This window comes from Otolemur garnettii, unplaced genomic scaffold (genome assembly GCF_000181295.1).
Source record: "Otolemur garnettii isolate 467f Iridium unplaced genomic scaffold, OtoGar3 scaffold00335, whole genome shotgun sequence".
Classification (NCBI taxonomy): domain Eukaryota; kingdom Metazoa; phylum Chordata; class Mammalia; order Primates; family Galagidae; genus Otolemur; species Otolemur garnettii.
The window spans coordinates 164,097-173,200 of record NW_003852730.1 but is presented as its reverse complement, the minus strand read 5'-3'; positions in this window follow the sequence as shown (position 1 = coordinate 173,200).

Below are 9,104 nucleotides of genomic sequence, written 5' to 3'. Positions count from 1 at the left end.
ACAACAACAGCAAAAAAAAAAAAAAAAAAATAGCCGGCATTGTGACAGGCACCCTTAGTCCCAGCTACTTGGGAGACTGAGGCAACAGAATCACTTGAGCCCAAGAATTTGAGGTTGCTATGAGCTGTGATGCCATAGCACTGTATCAAAGGTGACACAAGACTCTGTCTTAAAAAAAAAAAAAAACTGACTAGTGTATCTCACTAGTCAGAACCATGTAACTGGGTAGTATGCAGGGTTGATTTACATTGGGCTGATGGGGAGCTAGTCTCAAGTTCAACACTATGGTAACCCTTTTTAGACAAAATGACAAAGAAAGATAAGCAACAAAACAAAACAAGCCATAACAATAACAGTGATTAGGATCTATTTCTGAGAGGAAATGGAATCAAACAACCCAAATGTTTATACATCACAAAGTACCTAAAAATATGCCAACACCAGAGTTGCTTACATGATCAGTCACCAACAAAAATGTTTTTCTCATTAATCTTAAATCTGGAAAGGACAAACACATTTTTTTTTTTTTGAGGCAGAGTCTCATTATGTCATTCTCAGTAGAGTGCTGTGGCATCATAACTCACAGCAACCTCAAACTCTTGGCTAAAGCAATTCTCTTGCCTCAGTGACCCAAGTAGCTGGGACTACTAGACTATCTGCTGCAGGGGATGCCAAGAGCAAAATGATCTGCAGCTGAGGGGTGGACCCTCAGGCCATTCATCCACAGGTGCTCCTCGTGGAGAAAGAGCCCGAGCCTTCAGCACACAGTTATTTGTTAATTATTCTCCTCACCTGTGTTGTATGTCTCAAGAAAAGGGTGGTGCAGAGGTTGCTGGGGGCTACCCTGCAAAGAAGGGCTAGCCTGCCTCCTACAAGCTTGTAGTTCTAATCCGCATCATGCCTTTTTCCTTCCTGTGGTGATCAAGACCAGGGCCAAAGGGGCCCAAGGAGTTGTGACATCTGGCATAAGTCGACAGGATTCAGCAGGACACAACAGAACACCAGGGATGTGGACCAAAGGGGAAAGTAACACCCAGAAGTAGGTGAAGCTTTTGGTAGACAGTAAGAAGAAGTCCAAAGGGAAATTCTGCTCAGGGCAAGTGGGACCTTTGGCCACTCTAGAAGCTTGGGAACCTCGCTCAGAATAAGTGAGGTGTTTCATAAATAAGCAAAGATATGGGTACCTTTCTGTTTGGGGAGTCACAAGAAGCCGAAACTAAAGAAGAAGGTGATGGTCAAAGCAGAATTTGAAAGTGAGGAGAATAGTGAGTTCAGTGGGAAGCTGGACCTAAGGAGAATTGGGAATCAAGAGCACATGACACAGACACAAATATGCAAGTAATAACCTCTGTGGCCACTATGGCTACTCAAATCAAACAATTAGAAGACCGGGTAAATAGTTCCACTGTCAGAAATGCCAACTTAGAGCACCGAATATTGCCCTCAATGCCTCCCTATGTAAATGATTCGCCAGTGACTTCTGTTATGAAGGCTGTATTAGAAGGGTGTGGAACTGGTGACTTTGAGTGGGAAGACACTTTAGGGCTTTTTTCAGTTACGGTCACTAATATTCCTCCTGATCTGCAACACCCTCAAGCAGGCCAGCATTTTGATCACCATATGATCACTTTTTCAGTTCTAAAAAATTTGAAACAGGCCATAGCACAATATGGTATGCAATCCCCGTTTTCTAGAGGTCTGTTACAGGGGCTTACACAAGAACAGCGGTTTATTCTCTATGACTGGGATATAATAGCCAGAAATGTTCTTGAGTCTGGACAGTATTTACAGTTCAAAACCTGGTGGAAGAAGTAGGGTGACCTGATGAGTCGCCAAAACCAGAGAGGAGTCCCTATAACATCAGAACAGCTCACTGGGTCTGGTCAGTAGCTGGGGATCCCCAATCAGCTTCAGTACAATGATATAGCCATGGTCTAGACAAGACTGTGTTGTCTTAGGGCCTGGGAAAAAGTTCAGGCTCCTGGAGATATTTCTAAATCTTTTATTAAGATAATGCAGTTGGGGAATGAAACTTATACTGACTTTCTAGCCCAACTAAAAGCTGCAGTCAATAAGGCTGTTGCCAAGCTGGAGCTCAGAGACATGTTTTTTTAAACTTTAGTATTTGAGACTGCCAGCTCTGAGTGTCAAAAGGTCCTGAGACCTTTGAGAGCACAAAACACTCCCTTAGAGGAATATATACGGGCATGTGCTGATATAGGAATGGAATCCCACAAGGCCAAGATACTTGCTGCCACTTTAAAAGAAGGGGTCAGTTCGTATCAGCCTAAATGTCATAACTGCAGAAAATTGGGACATAGGAGAAAAGAATGTTGGAAAGGGAAGCTCTATAGCAAACACAGTGACCTAAAGAAGTATAGCAAATGGAACACTCCCAGGTTATGTCCCAGGTGTAAGAAGGCACCTCACTGGGCTAGTAAATGCGGCTCTCAGTCCAGTAAAAAAGGAATAGCTTTGCTGCTGGGAAACTAGTAGGCAGGCCCTGTCTAGGGCCTGCAGACAAAGAATTTGGGCCAGAGAATGTACTCATTCACCAGCAACTTCACTCTGTTCAGTCTCTTTTATAGGCCACCTCAGGCAGTGTTGCTTTGGACTTACCAGCATATGATAATGTCCTTTTGCTTCCCAGCATGGGAGCAAAAGAATTGAAAACAGGAGTGTGTGGTCCTCTGCCCCAGGTACCCTTGGATTGTTGCTTAAGAAAAGTAAACTAGCACCTCAGGGGATGTTTGTTCACACAGGTGTTATCCATGGTAATTACTCAGGGGAAATACTGATGGTGATCTCAGTAAATCAGCCAACTCAAATCTTGTCTGGACAAAGGATTGCTCAATTACTACTCTTGCCACACATTAAGTTGCAAAGTACTTGGGAAAAACATACTGGTGAGCCTGGTAATACAAGCCATATTTTCTGGCAAACATCTGTCGATAAGAGTAGGCCTCAGTTGACTCTTATTTTGAAGGATAAAATCTTTACTGGCCTGTTAGATACAGGCGCCGATGTTTTGGTAATGGCTCTAAATCAGTGGCCCAGGGAATGGCTGAAACAAGTTGTTGATATTACTTTTGTTGGCATCAGAACTCTAGATTCAATCTTTCAGAGTATTTTGCCTTTGACCTGCTTGGGGCCTGATAAGCAGGATGCTCAAATCCTACCATATATAGCTGACATTGCTATTAACTTATGGGGTCGTGATTTGCTCCAGCAATGGAATGCTGTGATAACTATACCATTCCCTCACATTAAATCCTTGCAAATGTCAAATTTAGCATAGAGGCCACTGTCCTGAAATATGCTCTCAGGTTATCTTGGAAGAGTAGTAATCCAGTGTGTGTTGAGCAGTGCCCGTTAACTGTGGAACAACTGGACGCTTTAAAATTAATAGTTCAGGAGCAATTGGAGCAAGAACACATGGAGCCATCTAGCAGCCCATGGAACTCCCCAATTTTTGTGATAAAAAAGAAATCAGGCAAATGGAGAATACTCACTGACCTTTGCAAAGTTAACAAAACTATTATACCAATGGGACCCCTGCAATTAGGACTTTCTTTACCCTCTATGATTCCTTCTGATTGGCATTCGTACGTTATTGACTTAAAAGATTGTTTCTTTACCATATACCTGCATCCTGAAGACCAGCCACGTTTTGCTTTTTCTGTTCCTGTCTATAATTAGCAGAAGCCTCCCCAGTATTACCAGTGGAAGGTTCTACTACAAGGTATGTTGTTGAATAGTCCTACACTGTGTCAACAGTTTGTTGATCAACCGTTACAGATTCTTAGAAAGAGATACTGTACAGCCTACATTATTCATTATATGGATGACATCTTATTGGCACATCAGAGTTTAATGGTTTTACAGGAAATGTTTGATCAAGCTGTATGTATATTAAAGTCTTATGGTCTTCAGATTGCTTTAGGAAAGGTGCAAACTACAGCTCCTTATCATTATTTAGGATATAAATTGACTCAAACACAAATTCTTCCACAACGTGTTCAACTCCAATTGGATTCCCTGTCTACTTTAAACGACTTTCAAAAGCTATTAGGCCATGTTAATTGGTTACATCCTATTTTAGGAATTCCAACCTATGCTTTGTCTAATCTTTTCAAAATTCTGGAAGGACCTTGAGACTTAAATAGTCCTCCTTCACTCACTCCAGAAGCTAAGGAAGAACTGCAACTAATTGAAAGGAAGTTTGCATCAAAAACATTAGATAGGGGCTTGGCACCTGTGGCTCAAGCGGCTAAAGCGCCAGCCACATATAACTGAGCTGGTGGGTTCAAATCCAGCCCAGGCCCACCAAACAATAATGATGGCTGCAAATGAAAAATAGCCAGGCATTGTGGCAGGGACCTGTAGTCCCCGCTACTTGGGAGGCGAAGGCAGAAGAATCGCTTGAGCCCAGGAGTTGGAGGTTGCTGTGAGCTATGATGCTACCCAGGGTGACAGCTTGAGGGTCTGTCTCAAAAAAAAAACAAAACAAACAAACAAAAAAAAAACCAGCTAGATAGGGTTGATGTCAGGTTTCCAATTCAGCTAATAATTATAGCCACTAGTCATTCCCAAACCAGAGTTGTTTATCAAGTAGATAATCTGTTAGAATGGTTGTTCCTTCCTAACAGAACTACACAAAAATTGCAACAATACCTAGATAAAATTTGTGAATTGGTTGCTAAGGGTAGAAATAGAATTCACCAACTTTCAGGTTATAATACTTACTCTATTATTGTTCCTTTCTCAGAAAAGCAAATTCAACTCAATTTTCAATTATCAATATCGTGGCAAATTGCTTTTGCATCCTATATAGGTCTCAATTACTAATGAATTTCCTAATGATAAAAGATTTCAGTTTTTAAAGCTTACTTCTTGGATTCTCCCTTGTATAGTTAGAGACTCTCCAATTTCGGATGCTTCTATCTTTTACACAGATCCCAGCAAGCATGGTAAAGTTGGATATACAGATGGTAATATGTTCAAAGTTGTTCAAAGTCCTTATACTTCAGTTCAAAAGAATGAAATATATACTTTTAAAACAAAAATATATATATATAAAACAAAAGTATATATATTTACTTCAAGACTTTCCTTCTGCAATAAATGTGGTCACAGACTCAGTTTGCCTGCATAGCTATTAGAAGGATAGAAACAGCAACCATCACTTGCACTGATGAGATTTCTTCTCTCTTTCGATCTATTAAGGCACTTATAAGGCATTGTACTCACCCCATCTACATAACTCACATCTAATCCCACACTATTCTACCAGGCCCAATAACTTCATTGAATGCAAAAATAGATCAAGCACTTACTGGTACTCTTTAAAAGGCTACTATATGCTCACTAGAGCTCTTTTCACTCTCAATTTTCTGAATCTCAGCAATGACGAAAAGATAGCTACAGAACACCATTGGACATCTCTCATTCACCATCCACTCCAATACAACAACCTATATTTTATTAAAAACCTGACATGTCAGAGTGGAAGCCTGGTACTGCATTGGGGTCAAGGTTTTGATATTATTAGAGAAAATCAAGAGTAGCAGTGATTACCAGCTCACTGGATTAAGCCTCAACACAAGCAGGAAACCTTGCCAGCACCTTAACAAATTTGTTTTCACTAACTTTTCATTTATTCACAGGACCTTAGCCTAGGTAATTTCAAAATAGAGAAACCCTGGATCAATCTCCTCTGTGGGAACTCTAGCTGCCTCTTCCGTATCACCATCCATCACAGCAGGAAGCAGTTAAGAGCAGTCATCGTCCTTTTTTCCTAAGAGGCCATTGGAACTTCTATGCAGAGTGGGAAGATTGATATAGGATTTAGTTATTTGGGGCTGTTTTTTTTTTTTTTTTTTTTTTTTTTTTTTTTTTTTGAGAGAGGAATCTCAAGCTGTCCCCCTGGGTAGAATGCCATGGCATCACAGCTCACAGCAACCTCCAACTTCTGGGCTCAAGCGAGTCTCCTGCCTCTGCCTCCCAAGTACCTGGGACTACAGGTGCCCACCACAACGCCCGGCTATTTTTTGGTTGCAGCCATCATTGTTGTTTGGCGGGCTGGGCTAGATTTGAACCTGCCACCTTGGGTGTAGGTGGCTGATGCCTTAGCCACCTGAGCCACAGGCGCTGAACCATTTTGGGCTGTATTTTAAGCCCCAGGCAAGCTTAGGCTGCATCTTTTAAACCTTGGAAGATTATGACAACAAAGACCTCAAACAGTAGGCGTTAAGGTAAAGGTTATTCTGGTAATCAGCCAAGGTAAGAGAATTTTACTTGTTGGATTTATATCTGTTTCAGCTGATCTTAAAGTTATACTGTTCTTTGGAAAGGGTCTGCGTTCAGTACAGCCCTTTCCCCACCTAACATAGCTTCAGGTGGTGGTTAATACTTCTCATGAAGGCGCCATGACCCCTAGGGTCCAGCCCATAGCACATAGTTGGGTGGTGATTAGCACAAAGGGGATAGGTTTTCCCCTATGCCTAGTTTAGCTAAATTAGTTTCCTTTATAACTGGAATAGCTCCGTTGATGTATTTTGGTTATACTTATATACCCTTTTGTTTCTTTTACTTAGCAGGAAAGAAAGCTTCTTGGTGAGGAGAATAGCTGAAATAAGCAACAACAGATTTTTCTCCCTTGCCTATCCAGAAATGTCTTTAATACACTAGAGGGGGAAAATGTAGGGGATGCCAAGAGTCAGACGACCTCCGAGCAAGATGATCTACAGCTGAGGGGTGGACCCTTGGGCCATTTGTCCACAGGTGCTCCTCGTGGAGACAAAACCTGAGCCTTCAGCACATAGTCTTTGTTAATTACTCCCCTCACCTGTGTTGTACCGTCTCAATAAAAGGCTGGTGCAGAGGTTGATCAGGACTACCCTGCAAAGAAGGGCTAGCCTGCCTCCTATAAGCTTGTACTTCTAATCCGCATCACACCTGGTTCCTTCCTGCAGTGATCGAGACCAGGGCCATAGGGGCACGAGGGGTTATGACAGCCCACTATAGTGCCCTGCTATTATTTTGTTGTAGTTGTCATTGTTGGTTGTCAGGCCCAGGTTGAGTTGGAAACCACCAGCTCTGGTGTATGTGGCCAGCGCCCTAGCTGCTGAGCTGTAGGCACTGAACCAGGACAAATATATTTTACCATCTGCTCAACCAGAGTCAACAGAAAAAAAACCTGAGAACTTCACTTGTATGTAAAGAATCTCACCACGTGTTGGCTGGACAGACTTCCAATCTTCCTTCTCCAACTTTCTGCCTTTGGAAGAGCAGAGAGGCTGTGAGATGCTGCAGGCCATGTGAAACTATAGGGATCACGGTGAAACCTGCCTTTCCTCCTTGGTTGGTTCATTAACAGATCAACTCACAATTATGGAAGATTTGTAAGAGAAAGGTTTATTTCTAAATATCATGCCAATGGGGGAACCACAAGAGTGATTACCTGAAGCCTCAGTGATGGTCAGAGACTTTTATAGAAGCCTTTTGGAATGGAGGGGGGAGAAGGTGGATAGTATAGGTGCAGCAAGTGGTTGCGAGGAAGAAGTGTGCATACCTGGGTGGAAACATTGATTTGTAGATTAACCTGAGAGACAGGTATCAGTGCTTCAAATGACCTTGAGGCCAGGACTATTATCAGACAATAAGGAAGTCAGCAGCCCCCTTTGATTTCCAATCATGTTACTCAGGTTTTATGTAGAGGAAAGTACTTTTCCAATACTTCCTGATGAGGAATGCCTTTAATTCAAAATGTCCTTTATACCAAGGAGTCATATTTTGGGACAAAATTTCCTTAGCTCCTTCATTCATCATATTTTGAAACTCTTTTCACTGCTTAGGATCCTTTTTCCAACATGTAGAACTTATTAGATAGAAAAAGCAATCATGAATCTCTCCATGATAATAGAACAAGAGTTTGACATCACCATGCTGACATTGGGAACCCTTCAAACAGAGGTTAATAATCTAGCATCTGTCATAATTCAAAATCACAGCATCCTGGGTGCTCTAATAGCTCAACAAGGAGAAGCTTGTGCTGCTATTGGAGAAAAATGTTGTTTTCAGGTAAATCAGTCAGGGCAAGTAGAGACTGAGTTCCATCTCCTAGAAGACGAAATATTATTCATCAGATTAACAAAGTGAAATCATTCTATTAGACTGACCTATTTCCAAGAATGGGAGACTGGTTTAATGGGGAGTGAGGAAATGAGCTTAGATCTGTTCTTTTTGGCTTATTCATTCCTATCCTAATTTATGTTCTTGTATCTCTTTTCAAACATCTTATTCTTAGATAACAAACCCATACTCTCTCTTTTCATGATTGCCTATTTAGCTCCTATTGTGTGAAACTTCTAAGGAAGTTTCAGAAGAAGAGAATGAAGGAACTAAGCAAATTTCACCTCAAAATGCAACTCCTTGGTATAAAGAATAGTTTGAATTAAAAATGATTCATGATCAGGAAGCATTGGAAGAGGCCTTTCCAATGTCTACAGAAAACCTGAGTAACCTGATTGGGAATCAAAAGGGACTGCTGACTTCCTTTTCTGAATATTAACAGACCTGGGCCCAAATCATTTAAAACACAATACCTGGGCTAGAAGTGGTGGCTCATGCCTGTATTCCTAGCACTCCAGGAGGTGAAGTGGGGAAGTGGGTGAATTGCTTGAGCTCAGGAGTTTGAGACTGAGCAAGTGTCAGGCCCCATCTCTACTAAAAATAGAAAAACTAAGGCAAGAGGATCGCTTGAGCCCTAGTTGGAGGTTGCTGTGAATTACGATGCCACAGCTTTCTCCCCAGGGCATCAGCTTCAGATTCTGTCTGGAAAAAAATAAATCCCAATTAACCTGCCTCTCAGGTTAATTTATGAATCAATCTGTATCCCTCCATCTACATGTCCCTCACAGCAACCCCTTGGTGCACCTATACTTTCCACATTCTTCCCCCTCCTTTCTAAAAGGCATCTACATGGCTCGGTGCCTGTGGCTCAAGCGACTAAGGTGCCAGCCACATACAGCTAAGGTGGCAGGTTTGATCCAGCCTGGGCCCGCCAAACAACAATGATGGCTGCAACCAAAAAATAGCCGGGC